A 15,441-nucleotide genomic window follows, 5' to 3' on the forward strand; every position below is an offset into this window, starting at 1 on the left:
TTTCATTGGTTCAAAGTACTTTCAGTTCCAGATTCTTCCAAAACTACACCCACTTCCCTCATTGTTAGTTCTGATTCCCTTGGAGAAGGAGCTACTCTGTTTTTGTGAGACAATGGCAGAGCACCAGCCACCTTCTCAGAGTGAGCAGGACACTCTTGAGAGACAGAGGCAGAGGAAGCAGAAAGACTCCTTTATATGGCAGTTTTTCACTTTTCCTGAGGGACAAAAGAAGGTGAATGCACCAAAGGTCACCTGCATACTTTGTCATCGCATCTTGTCACGTGGGAATGCTAATAAGAAGTACTCTTTTAGTATTCACACTATGATGAGGCACGTTGAGAAAATGCATCCTGTGACTTTTCATCAAGCTTCTGGAGCAAACCCTCCACCTGCTCAGCCGATGACATCTGCAGCAGCTCAGCCGAGCACATCTTCGGCAGCTCAGCCGAGCACTTCTTCTGCAATGGTGCCTTCACCTCTGGATATTCGTTCTTGTTTTGGGAGGATGAGTACACGGTGCATGGATTGTGCTACTCTTATTACTATGGGTGAGAGCAGTATTGATCTCATTCAAAGAAAATTTGAGGAGCACCCTTGCACTAGGCCATAGTTTTGTTATTTGTTTTTTCGTTTTTCTCTTCCTCTGTCCCTACATTAACTCAAGGGCTCTTTTTAGAGCCACCTAAAATCAAAACACAAAAACTTGTTTTTTTGAATCTATTTATCATTTTTTTCACCTTTAGTAAACCTTCAGGGACTCTCTGACAAAGAGAGGGGAGTGGCGAAGTAATTAAAAAAGAGATGGTGTACATTTCACAGATGAAGGGAAGAGAGTCTTCCTATTAAACTTTAAACTCTGCATCAGTACTTATGTATAGGTACCCAAAAAAGATAATACCTCATTTTAGTGCTGCATTTGAATGGGCTGTATTTACAAGGAGAGGAAAAGACACACAGAGTGGCTTATCCTCTCCTTGTAAATATGGAAAAGCACCCTGCGCCACTAGTACGTCAAGAAAAGTGACGTAGTGGTGGCGCAGGTGGCTTGTAAATCTGCCCCAGAGATGTTAAGGAAATTAAGGGTAAAACATACAAACAGAAAGTGACAGATACAGAGACAGAGAGCAAACAACTGAGAAGGAGTAAGGCAGTTAAAAAGACTAAGACATATGGATACAGAGAAAGAAACATGGATGAAAAATTAGTGATGGAGGTAGTAAATGTAGGGGAGTAGTAGAGAAGGAGTGAGGGAGTTACAAAAGAGTAGTAAAGCATGAAGAGTGAGTGAGAAGAGAAATGAGAAAAGCAGAGTAAGGAGAGGTGAAGAAAAGGAAGCATGAAACGAAAGCAGTGACACATACAGATATTTTAAACTTACCTGACCATCAAAGTAACTTATTTAGAAATAAATGTTTTGCTTTAATTGCAAGGAAACTGAATTACATTTTGTAAATGTTCTTTCTAGTTCTGAAAAAAAGAAAAAAAGTATTAATATTCAACAATACATTTCATTAAAGAGTACATGTTTTTTTTCATATTTAGCAAAGCAATTTTTTGCCCTTTATTTGCTGTTTTCAGAATGTTTTGATTTTCACTGAAAATAGTGAAATCAATTGTATTCATCATTTAACAGCGGGCAAAAAAAAAACAATCTGAAAGATTGTTTAAAAAAGCCCCAAATGTATCCTCACTAAAACATACCTTAATAGAAATGTCAAAAATACCTTTTAAGAACAATAACAAATTAGAAGAAATCACGTCTGTAAACCTTGTTGCATAAGAACATTTTCCAAAATAATATCTGTCAAAGAAGTCCACAATTGTTTGTTTTACCTTTCCTTGAGGCCAAATGGTAAGTTTAAGATCCTTTTTGAGTGAAATATCCAATTTTAATCCTTTAAAATTTAAATAATGCTTTCTTCAGATGCTGAATTTAGTATTTAAAATGTGGGTTTCAGAAAAATTAAGTAACAATTTGGTAAATCATAAGGCAAACGTTGCTTGAAGATCAATTGAGAATCATTACACAGTGTCCAGCCTTTTTCACATTTAAGATAAACTGTGTAATGACCAGAAGTTATAGTAGGACCGTCATGAAAAATTATTGCAACTGCTACAAAAGTTTTTCCAGATATAGATAATTGATTACCAACAAACTTCTTTAGTAAAGTTTCCAATTTTGTTCCATCAGCTCAACAACGTTGTACCATTAAAATTACATACTGTCCATATTTCCTTAAAAATAACGTTGACAACATTTCAGATTTACATTTAGAACATTCCATGTTGTGATTAGCATCTTTAACTAATTTACTAAAAGTCACTGTTTTACTTTCTGGTAATGGTAAATATTTGAACCTTTCAGAATCAACATTACTACTGCTTGTGTTCATACAGTTATCACAACAATGTTCCCATTTATAAGAGACACCAAATACATTTTCTACTTCTACTCCTTCATCTTCCAGTACCATCAGGATATACATCAAGAATTCCTGTGCATCTTGCTGGACATTTTGTGTAAACTGTGTACATCCAGAACATACATCTAAAAGATTTCTAACATCAGAAGTACTTTCTATTTTATTTTTATCATTACTCAGCTTCTCATAAAGGAGACTCAGCAAAGAACAGAATCTTTTTTCATGATTTAGTATTATCTGCTTTTGCAAAGTTTCAAGATAAAATACAACATTCAGTACTACATTTGCATAGCAGTTGACACCAGAGCTATTTTCAAAATGACAACCAACAACCTCTTCCACACTGTCCTTTTTCTTTTTGCTTGCAGTCACATCACTATCTTTTTGTTTTCTCTTCTGTACATCCTCATTACAGATATTCTCAAATCTCCTTTTCCGAGAAACAACTTGTTTTTCAAACACAGGATACTGACCTAAATGAGGAGCATAGCTTCTTCTTAATCTATTATACTCCTTTACACAGTTTGCATCAGCACTTACTTTTGAGTCATCAAAGTCTATCATGAATAAACCAGATAATTTTTTCACGTGTGACAAAGCAACATATGCCATACCTTCTTTGAACACAGTAGACCCAATGTTTACAAAAGCACTATCAACAGTTAATCCTTGAGACTTGTGAATAGTTACAGCATATGCTAGAGAAATCAGAAACTGCTTCCTACGTACATATAAGTCTTTCACTAGCAAAAAACGAACTGAACAACGACTAATGACTTTAACCTCTTCAATCTGATCAAATTTTATTTTTAAGAATTCAATTCCATCTTTTTTCTGGCACTTTACAAAACCCACAACTTTACCCATAGCTCCATTCACTAAACCTTTTTCTACATCCAAATTGCGTCTTAAAATTACTCTACAGTTCATACATACATAAATATTCTTTTCCAAACCAGCTGTTTTTGAAATGTTTTTCTCCAGAGAATCCAATTTAGTAGCCAATTTGCCTGTCAATATAATAGTTATTCGTTCATGTTGAATTTTATCCACAGCTTCCAGTTTTATGATCTCTTCATTTTCCAATTTCAAAAGTTCTTGATTGAATACAGAGCATTCATGTAGTGTTGGCATTAAGCAGATTACAGTATTTTTTTCAGCAATTTTCTTGTATATTTTCTCTGGAACTATTTCTTCTGTTGTAAACAAATTACTCAGCAATCGACTCTGTAATACTTTTCTGCCATGTTCTGTGAGTAGTCCAATTCTTATATCTTTCAGAATACTTGCATAGTCCTCATCATTGGCTTGCCTCATATTGGTAATGAGTTCCTTATGCTCAAAATATGTCCAAATATTTACATTGCCTATACTTCCTGACGACTTTTTCGTGTCTTCATGTGTAAGTGTATGGAATACCGGTTGTCCTTTAACTGGAGTAAGTTGCAAAAGATCCCCAAAAACTATGACGTGTTTTCCTCCAAATAACACGTCATACTCTGTCTTCAGAATTTGCTGCATTCTTAAATGCACAAAGGCAAGCATTAAGTTTGATACCATGCTTACCTCATCAATAATGAGTACTTTCAATTTCTTCAATACTTTTGAAACTTCCAAGCATGCTTCTCCTGCTAGTTTGTGGTACTGTATTTTGTTCTCATGCTCTACTGGTAACATTAACAAACGATGTAAGGTAACTCCTTTTATGTTATACGCTGCTAACCCAGTTGGAGCAGTAACAACACAAGACAAAATGGAATCCATTTTCTTCTGTAGGTAGCTTCTAATTACATTAATTAAAAAACTTTTTCCAGTTCCTTCTTGTCCACTTACATACATTCTCATTGGTTCAAAAGATGTGCATTAGCACTCTTTATTTTCATGTAGTAATCCGTGATCAATTTTTTTCTGACTTCCTCATAAATTTGTTTTTGTTCTTCATTCAGTTGCTGCTCCAAATATGTTAAGTCTACTAAATCTTCCTGAGCTTGATTCATAGCTGTTTCCACTTCATTCATGGCTATTGCTGCTTCATTTTCTACGATTGGTTGTCCTAGAGGATCTTGACTGAATGTCCCAGAACTTTGACTGTCTTGAGAACTGTCTCTAGCTACTTCAGCTGTAATTGTTGCTTCTTGTTCAATTTGTTCATTTAACATTTGAACATAAGTTGTGAAAGTACTGCATTCTATGCTGTCTTTGCTAGCATTGAAGGAATCTTCATAACTCTGGAATTCTCCAAGTAGTTCGTCCTCTGAACGCCATGGTTTAGACAGCTGCAAAAGTGCCAAGTAGTAAAATTCCTTTTTGTCAGGAGTGTCGCAACTCAGCTTCCTGTGATTTCTCAAACTTCCTTTTGTTTGCTTCACCAAACATCCTTCCTCACCACTGACTTTATATTTTCCATTATTGATATCTTCTGTGGCATTCCGTTTAAAAATGAAGTTCTGCAGCACTTCATAAAGACACATGTCCTCAAGGTGATGACTTCTTTGTGGGTAATATGTGTCCAACATGTTTGTTCTTAAAATGTCTGTACTTTCTGGTTCGAACTCTGCTAAATATTCAATTTCTCGAATAGATTTCAGTACCCGATTTCGCATTCCTGCAAGGCCTAAACTTACCCAAATTATTCTTCTGGATTTGGAGTACAGACTTGCAGATGATAACCTATCTGAGCATTCGTAGGATCCAATTTCTCGATGCGATAACATCTTTAAACTGAAACTGTATAGCTTCTTACTGACAGTCTTCTCATGAGAAATCTCTTCCCACATTTCCTTCAATTCCGTTTTCTCAGATTTAGTGATGCAAGATGTGACATACCGAGCAACAGCAATAGAATTGTCAGCCACATACTATATATCCATGTTAGCATTCCACATGGATAAAATGACTGGATTGTAGTCATTTATATATTTTGACTCTTCTTTTCTTCTTAGGTTGTAGGTATTCTTAGGCGATTTTCTTGTAATAGTATGTCGCACAGCTGACATAAAACTGTTTACTCTTCCTTTTGAAAGAACAGGTCGGGGAAATCCAATCGACATTTTGTGTAGAATTTATCTTTACTCTTGTACTTTTGTCGACAGTATTTTCCACATCGATGACTTTGGAAACGTAAAACTTTATCTTTTAAGTTTTTCTCTTCTGTGCTTTTAGGTATAGCACATGTTGCATATCCTTCAATGAAAGATAAAACTGCTTCATCAGCATCTGTTCCAAATTTTGGGGCATCCTTGATCCACAACAGCATATGAATATGAGGAGCACCTCTTGCTTGGTACTCTTTTCTCCAAAAGAAATCCACAACTTCTCCAAGAGGTGGATTTTTTTTATTGCAGATGAAGGACATCATAGCCTCAAATCTATGATTAAAATATCTGCAAACATTAACCGGATCCAATGAGCACAATTCTCCTGCTGTCTTGTATTGTATGTTTTTAATGTTTGAATTTGCCTCTCGAAGAAAATCCAGAAGATCATCCCAAGCGTACTCAGCACAGCTTAGGGTAAGGAACCATGTAGGAGTTCCTAAATTCCGTAACATACACTTCAATTCTCCATGGCGTCGGTACCAATATTCATTAGTTCCACGCTGACAAGCCATCAAATTGATCAATTGAGATTCCAAATGATCATCTCGCTGTTGCACTTTGTTGAGAAAGTCCTTTGCTGACACATTATGTAGATGTACTCCAGTTTTCAAAATGTGATTTACTGCATAAGATAGTGCAGACAAGTCACTTTCAAATAAAAGATGGAACAAATAAGGAATACTTTGACGAAATCTGGGATCTTCTGCATATAATCTTGTAGTCCGATACTCCGAAGCAGGAATCTGTACTGGACGTTCATCATATCGTCCACCTTCTCCTGTAGGAAACAGTTGGGGAAAACAACGAGCTTCTAAGCTCTCCTCCCATACACTCACAGGAGTTCCTTTTGCTTTCTTCATCTGAAACAGATCAATAGCGTTTCCCATAACTTCTTTAGAATGAATAGGATGTATGCTGAAATGTTCATAATTTTCTTCTTCTTTTGACTTATCCACTTTTTCAATTTGCCCAGTTGGTATTCCTGTGTCTTCTAGTATTTCTTCTTTATCTTCACCCATATAAATGGCTTCATACCATTTATTATTTTTTTTCAAATACAAATTAGCCCGTTGTACTTTTCGTACATCCACCAGCTCCTGCCAAATTTTCTTATTCTTTGTTGGTACTCCATTAACCAGAATAACTAATGGTTCAGTTTCCAATCTATCTGCATCAATTGTTTCCATATTTTTTCGCAAATCCAATGGCAAATAGACAACTCTTCCTTTTAAACCTCTTTGTAAATCCGAAGGAGGTAATTTACCTGTTTTTGGCTCCATACGCACTATGGTCTGAAATGGATGGACACATTGAATGAGTATAGACTCATACGTATTTAAATCAGAAAGTTCTGGAGGAATATCAACCAATTCTAATTTATTGTGTACAGCTCTTGCTGGCATTCTATTTTCTTCTAACTTGTTATAACAGTATTTACAAATACACTGATCTTCACCCAAATCAAAACTATTTTCCAGAAATATATATGTTGCAAAATCCTTCCACTTATAATTATCTTCATTTTCACTTTTTTTATACAGATCAACATTCCTTGTTTGAATTTTGTAATGGCTTCTCCGGCAACAAATACAAGTAACATTTGGTCTTTCATTAGAGATGACAGCAAATGTTGTCATTTCATCTTCAAAATTTTTACTAACAGTAAGTTCTACATTCTCTTCCACATTTTCATCAATAACTGTGTCATTTTCTGCACTTTCTTGTTCTGGACAAAAGTAACAAAACTGAATCTCATCAGTAACCTTCACTACATCTGATACAGATCCACGGAACAGAGCATTATTCAACTCATTTAACTTTAGTGCTGGACTTTTAGCACAATACAATGTTCTCACAAACTTTCTCATTTCAATATGATGAACAGCCAGCATCCTAAAATGGTGAAAAACACTTTGACACACTTTCCTAGATAGACAAGCCAGAGAATGTCCTTGCAAACCAGTATTCTCTATCACTCTGCATGGATCTAGTCTTTGAAGCACCTTGATTTTCTGTTTAACACTCTTTTTACTATATTCTCTTAGAAAGTCACGTAATTTATCAATAGATTCCTGACGCACAGTACAAATACTACTACAATTGCAAGTGTATACTGGGGCTTTAGGACGTCTCCCCATAACCTCATCAGCCATCACTTCTTCCTCATTTCTTGGAACCATTTTCTCCTTTTCCATTACACAACCATCCTTAACTTCATATGCTCTACCATTGGTGTCAACTGCATTCAACAAAGTATTACTGTGAAGATAACTATCTTCATTAAAAAATGGTTCAGTACTTGAACTATGCTTCCATTCTCCTAAGAACACTTTACAAAAGTTTTTTTTTTTACTTCTCTTTTTCTTTTGCTTTGTGACTTCATTGCATTGACTAATTTATCTAATCTACGCATCCTGTTCAAAATTAAAATGAATAGTTTTTTTTTTATTTCTAATGCCTTGGTAACAATACTTTCAATTCATTTCTTTTTCTTATAAAATTTGTTTTTCTTCTTATATTTTTTCACATCCTTTAGCAAATTTAACATCACTCTTCTCTGAAACATTTTCCGACGAATGTTTTTTAAAATCTATTTTCCGTGTTAAGTCACTCTTTCTTACTTCTGAGTCTACATTAGCATTTTGTTTTTGCTGTCGACTCTGTTGTTGTTTTGTACTTGAAACACTGTTTGAATTTATCTTTCGATCATTTATTTTTTTTGGAAGATATTTTTTACAAATTCTTTAGTTTGCTTACCAGAAGACTTTTTCTGTTTTCCAACACAAGCTTCTCCTCCTATTTTTTTTTTTACCAGTTGTCTTCAAATATAGTTGTTGTTTCTTTTCTTTTCTCTTTCTTGACTTTATAGGCATCTTTATATTTTTTCACTGTTGTCAGCAATACCTGCAAAAAACTAAAAAAATACCTTTATGTAATTTTAATTCATTACAATTTTTTTTTTTCAACTTTTCAAATCCTATCACATGAGCTGATCCTTTCCAACGAGTCCAACTCTTACAAAACAAGAGAAACATGAATTAAATCTCTGACAACAATTCCTGTGTGCACACAGACTCATGGTGTGATTCTAGGCAGAAAACGATATTTGATTGGCAATTTGAAAGCACATTTACTTCTGTTGAGGAGCAAATGATAATTACTGTGACAGCCTGACACAATTCAATTCAATTCAATTAAGCTTTATTCGGTACAAGTTAATGACCATAAAAGCCTGACACATTTTTCTTATATTTTAGAGAAGCAGAAAAGAGCACATGTCCTTACACCTATTTGAGACCATGACCATGTGTTACAGGGTGAGTGATTAGACTAGAGCAAAGGAAATGAGCCTTAGTGACATTGAATCTATTTGCGTTACACACTGCTATCTGAAACATCACATACAGCTGAGTAGTACGCATGGGAGTGTAGGAGAAGCTGCTGCATGTGTGCAAAAATTGTATTTCTGGAGACTTTGTATTGTCAGTTGCAAGAGAGATCTGCATGGATACTTGCACAACTGCATGAAGAGTGCAGACATGCGTATAAGAGTAGATGTGTGGTAAGGGTTAATTTGAGTTTTGAACATGTAGGAACTACCTCCGCCATTGCAAGATTTGATGGTAAATCTACCCTGTGGTTTTCAAATGTGTTAGCATTTGCCTCTCATTTGTGAGATAGTGATTTCTGCTGAGTGCTAACCATCACAGTTGAAGAAAACAAGCTGCCCCTTTCCTACTAGTGCAAGTCTTACAGAACAAGAGCAACACAAATTAAATCTCTGACAACAATTCCTGTGTGCACACAGACTCATGGTGTGATTCTAGGCAGAAAACGATATTTCCTTTGGCAATTTGAAAGCACATTTAGTACTGTGGATGGAGCAAGTGATAATTACTGTGACAGCCTCACACATTTCACTTATATTTTACACAAGCCAAAAAGAGCACAAGTCCTAACAGCTTCTTGAGACCATCACCATGTGTTACAGGGTGACTGATTAGACTACAGCAAAGGAAATGTGCCTTGGTGACGTTGAATGTGTTTGCATTACACACTGCTATCTGAAACACAACACAGAGCTGAGTATTATGCATGGGAGTGTAGGAGAAGCTGCTGCATGTGTGCAAAGAGTGTGTTTCTGGAGACTGTGTATTGTCAGTTGCAAAAGAGATCTGCATGGAGACTTTTACAACTGCATGAAGACTGCAGATATGTGTGTAAGAGTACATGTTTGGTAAACGTTAATTGGAGTTTTGTACATGTAGGAACTACCTCACCCATTACAAGATTTGATGGAAAATCTACCTAGTTGATTTGAAATGTGTTACCATTTGCCTCTCATTTTTCTGATAGTGATTTCTGCTGAGTGCTAACCAACACATTTGAAGAAAACAAGCTGGCCCTTTCCTGAAAGTGCAAGTTTTACAGAACAACAGTAACACAAATAAAATCTCTGACAACAATTCCTCTGTCCACACAGACTCATGCTGTGATTCTAGGCAGAAAACGATATTTCCTTTGGCAATTTGAAAGCACATTTAGTACTGTGGATGGAGCAAGTGATAATTACTGAGACAGCCTCACACATTTCCCTTATATTTTAGAGAGGCAAAAAAGAGCACATGTCCTAACAGCTACTTGAGACCATCAGCATGTGTTACAGGGTGAGTGATTAGAGTAGAGCAAAGGAAATGAGCCTTGGTGACGTTGAATGTGTTTGCGTTATACACTGCTATCTGAAACACAACACAGAGCTGAGTATTATGCATGGGAGTGTAGGAGAAGCTGCTGCATGTGTGCAAAGAGTGTGTTTCTGGAGACTGTGTATTGTCAGTTGCAAGAGAGATCTGCATGGAGACTTTTTCAACTGCATGAAGACTGCAGATATGTGTGTAAGAGTACATGTTTGGTAAAGGTTAATTGGAGTTTTGAACATGTAAGAACTACCTCACCCATTGCAGGAGTGGAAGGAAAATCTACCCTGTGGTTGTCAAATATGTTAGCATTTGCCTCTCATTTGTGAGATAGTGATTTCTGCTGAGTTCTAACCATCACAGTTGAAGAAAACAAGCTGCCCTTTTCCTGCGAGTGCAAGTTTTACAGAACAACAGCAACACAAATTAAATCACTGACAACAATGCCTGTGTGCACACTGTCTCATGGTGTGATTCTAGGCACACAACAGTATTCCTGGGTGATACCAGGCCCTTTCCTGAAAGTGCAAGTTTTACAGAACAACAGGAACACAAATTAAATCTCTGACAACAATTCCTGTGTGCATGTTGTCTCATGGTGTGATTCTAGACAGAAAACTGTATTCCTGGGTCATACCAGTAAGCCTTAACTTATGGTGAAGACATACTCCATAATATCTTTCAAGTTCAAGGCACTTAAATATCTTCCTTAACATAAAATGTAAAACACAACTTTTAAATTGGTAGGAAAATGTACCATGCAATTTTCAAATGTGTTTGCATTTGAGATAGTGATTTCTGCTGAGTGCTAACCAACACAGTTGAAAAAAAGAAACTGCCCTTTCTTAAAAGTGCAAGTTTTACAAAACAACAGCAACACAAATTAAATCTCTGACAACAATTCCTGTGTGCACACAGACTCATGGTGTGATTCTAACCACAAAGCGATATTTTGTTTGGCAATTTGAAAGCACATTTAGTACTGTGGTGGAGTAAGTGATAATTACTGTGACAGCCAGACACTTTGTTTCTTATATTTTAGACAAGCAGAAAAGAGCACATGTCCTAACAGCTCCTTGACACCATGACCATGTATTACAAAAAACAAGCTGGCCCTTTCCTGCGAGTGCAATGGTAATAGAGCAAGACCAACACAAATTAAATCTCTGATAACAATTCCTGTGTGCACACTGTGTCATTGTGTGATTCTAGGCAGAAAACAGTATTCCTGGGTGATACCAGTACACTTTAACTTATAGTGAAGACATACTCCATAATATCTATCATGTTCAAGGCACTTAAATATCTTCCTTAACATAAAATGTAAAACACAACTTTTAAAGTGGTAGGAAAATGTACCATGCTATTTTCAAATGTGTTTGCATTTGCCTCTTTTTTGTGAGTAACTAATTTCAGCTGAATGCTAACCATCACACTTTAAGAAAACAAACTGCCCCTTTTCTGCGAGTGCAAGGCTAACAGAACAAGAGCAACACAAATTAAATCTCTGACAACAAATCCTGTGTGCACACAGACTCATTATGAGATTCTAGGCACAAAACAGTATTCCTCAGTGATACCAGTACACCTTAACTTACAGTGAAGACATACTCCATAATATCTTACAAGTTCAAGACAGTTAATTATCTCCTAAAACACAAAATGTAAAACACAACTTTAAAACAAGAATGACAATTCTATTATTTATATCAAAATACACCACATACTTCCCCTCTCAAACTCATAAATCACCTTTAAAATTAATTCGTTGAGAAAGAAATGTGGCACTCAAACAGCAGATTATCAGAGCCAGAATCTCAGAGCTGTACACCTCTCTCCTCTCTCCACAACCAGTAAATGGCAATGTTTCCCTCTCTTTTTTCACACATATACATGTTAATGTAAAATCACAGTCCTTCCCACATTTTTTTCAAATGGAATCACACATTTCTATTGGTTGCAACTTTCAACCCCTTTCCAAATCATCCCTTCCCCCAACATGACTTCTGCCTGCTACCATAGCAACAGGTCATGGAACACTGGTGTGAGCAGAGTGGTCAGAAGTTCAGCACACAATGTTTCAAATCCAAAGAGCAAGACTGCTTGACTTTTCAAACCTAACAGCAAATCCAAAGTAATGTTCAGTGGGAACACATTTTTCTGTACCAATCCAAAACATGCTTTTAAAAATGTAAACATACAGCCTAGTTTTAACTGTAAAATGGTTTGAATCAGCCAATGAGTTCTTTTTATTAAAAAAAAGTATGTATGCCTCCATTTTTCAACTGTCTTTCTTTTCATATTGCCATTCTACTGAAAGACACCTCCTGAGTGCATCCTGTTCTTCTTGGAAGATGTTCACAGTGTGGATTGTAGGTCATAGCTATGTCTTCTGGAGTGAAAAGTAAGCAGAAAAAAGAGGTATTTTCAAAGACCTTGCTTTGCCAAATGTAGACATTAAATGGATTGGTCAGAGAGGGTTAAAGTGGCACCAATTAATGCCTTTGGTGAAAACCTTTCTACATCTCCCACAGCCTAACCTTATTATTGTGCACTGTGGTGAAAATGACCTAGGCACTTTAACTGGGGTAGGTCTGGAAATGCTTATTAAGGACACCTTTCTGCAATTGATGTCACTTTTTCCACAAACTGCCTTTGTATATTCTAATATATGCCAAAGGCAAAAGTGGAACTGGTCCAACCAATTTTGTCCGCAAATTGACAAAGCAAGAAAGTACGTCAATAAGTCTGTTTCTGCTTTCCTCAGAGACTATGGTATGGGTTCTATATACCACAACAACTTGCGTTACAACATGCAAGACATTTATAGAGGAGACGGTGTACATTTCAATGATGAAGGGAACAGAGTCTTCCTCTTGAACTTTAGACTCTGCATCGGTACTTACTTGTAGGTACCGAAAAAACCTCAATGAACACAAGGGCTCTTTTTAGAGCCACCTAATATCTAATCACTTAAACTTGATTTTTAATTCTATTTTTTTTAATGTTTTTTTCGGGTGAGCACAGAGTGCGCGCACCTCGCGATGTTTTTTCAAAAAATTAAAATCATTTTTTTTGCCCTTCGTGGTCCTACTGTGACCCCCTGACAATGGCTTGGGGGTCAAGAACTCCCTACTCTGCCCCCTATTCACGTCCTCCACCTTTCCTTTTCAGTGCGACAGACAAAATGGCGGCCGACACTTCCTGATTTCGACCGATTCGAATGTTTACTGACATCTAACAACCAATCAGAATTACGCTCGCGCACGGCAGGGTGCGCGCACAGGGCTTGCACAGTGCGCGCACCCTGCGTGCGTATAGATATTGATATGCTTTTAAATGCTATTTTCTCAGGAAATACTGAACAGATTTACACCAGACCTGCAAAAGTCAATTACTTGACCTTATGGCTACCTCTCTGCCAAATTTCAAGTAATTCTGTTCAGCCGTTCGGGCTGTAGCTGTGTCTAAAGGTCCTATGGAAAAATGCATGGGGAAAATGTGTTTTGGGACCCCCCTTTTTTCTCGGCCCCTGCTTGACGAATCACCCCGAGACTTTTAGGGTAGGAGCTGAACGGAGCGCCCCATTAGTTTTGAAAATTTTGCGAGGATTCGTCAACCGGCGCCAAAGTTATTCCAAATAGAATTTTGAGTTTTCCTATGGAAACACGATCCTAACTATAACTATTTACTGGCGACCACCAGTAGATAATATATATATATATATATATATATCAAGTATCACCGTCCCGTCTGATCTCCAATTTCCGGAAAGAACAGGTACAGACCACAGCGTGTTGATGAATTCAGTGCAGTTTTATTGCTCAAAGTTGTCAGCAATTTTGGCTAAGTAGCAGCATAACGCGTTTCGACAGTAAACAACTGTCTTGATCACATGACATGCTTGCGGCCAATCAGAGCTTTTATATCGGTGATCAAACAGTGAAAACAGACATTAGTTGCCGCCAATTTTTTGAAATCTCATAAGTAACTATAGTACACAATATTTTTTAACATATTATTGGAGATTTTACAAATACGTATTTGTATACGGACAAATGTGCAAAGATCGCAGTTTACAATAAAAGAATAAATATGTAAACATAGTGAAAGTGCAAGTGCTAAAAATCTATTAGTTTATAAAAGATTAAATTCAAACACCGATAATAATAATGATTAAAATACATCCTGATAAAATATCCATATTAAAATCATATGAAGATTAATCAATGTAGAGAAGCTAACTGCCTATACTGTGCATATATATATTATATAAAAAACTCATACAAAGGCAAAGCTGGAAATGAAGTAAACAAATAAATGAGACTGAACGTTACTCATATATTATCAGCCTCCTGTGAGGTTGTGATATAAACTTCACGTTCCAACTAAATGTGATATACCGTACTAGTGCTAGAGGGATATGTTTTAAAGTTGATAGTATAACATGCCTATAGGGAGTTTATAAGTAATTGATACGCACAGATAAAAGCAGATGCTAAATACGTGTAAAACCAAATGTACCTGCCTGTATCGGCGATCATATCATTAATAGATTGTTTAAAATCGTAAGTAAAACCGGAGCCCCAGTAAAACCTATGATAAAAAACACATCTAAAAATTCAATAAAAGCCTGATAACATGGCACAATATAAAGGTTTAAAACATGGATGGCAGATATACAAAAGGATAGTAAGACAGTATATTAGTCCCAGATAAATAATACAGGAATAATTTACAGGAAATGGTGCAATTCTTCACTGTTATTCAGACCATTAGGCATTTTGGAATCTAGAGTCAAGATGTAATATGACTCTAGTTGCCGCAGTTTTTTCTCCCTATTGCCCCCTCTGATAGATTTGGGTATCATATCTATGACAAAGTAGCTAAGGTCATTAAGGTTATTGTTATGCACATGTTTGAAGTGACGTGCTACTGGGTAACTGGGGTCTGAGTTAACTATTGCTCGCAAGTGCTGTAGGATTCGATTGAAGACTTGGAGTTTAGTACTTCCTACATATCTGAGTTTACAAGTACATTGTAAAACATAAACTGCAAACTCAGTACGGCATGTAAGCATTTTGGAAATTGTGATAGGATTAGATGTCACCATTCCTGTAACCTCCTGAGTATTGATGCCGAATTTGCAAGCTCTACATGAACTGCATTTAAAAAAGCCTTTCTTGGTGGTAGTTAGCCAGTTGCTAGTGGCTTTGGTAACTT

The sequence above is a fragment of the Triturus cristatus genome, chromosome 5_2, assembly GCF_964204655.1.
Source record: "Triturus cristatus chromosome 5_2, aTriCri1.1, whole genome shotgun sequence".
Taxonomy (NCBI): Eukaryota; Metazoa; Chordata; class Amphibia; order Caudata; family Salamandridae; genus Triturus; species Triturus cristatus.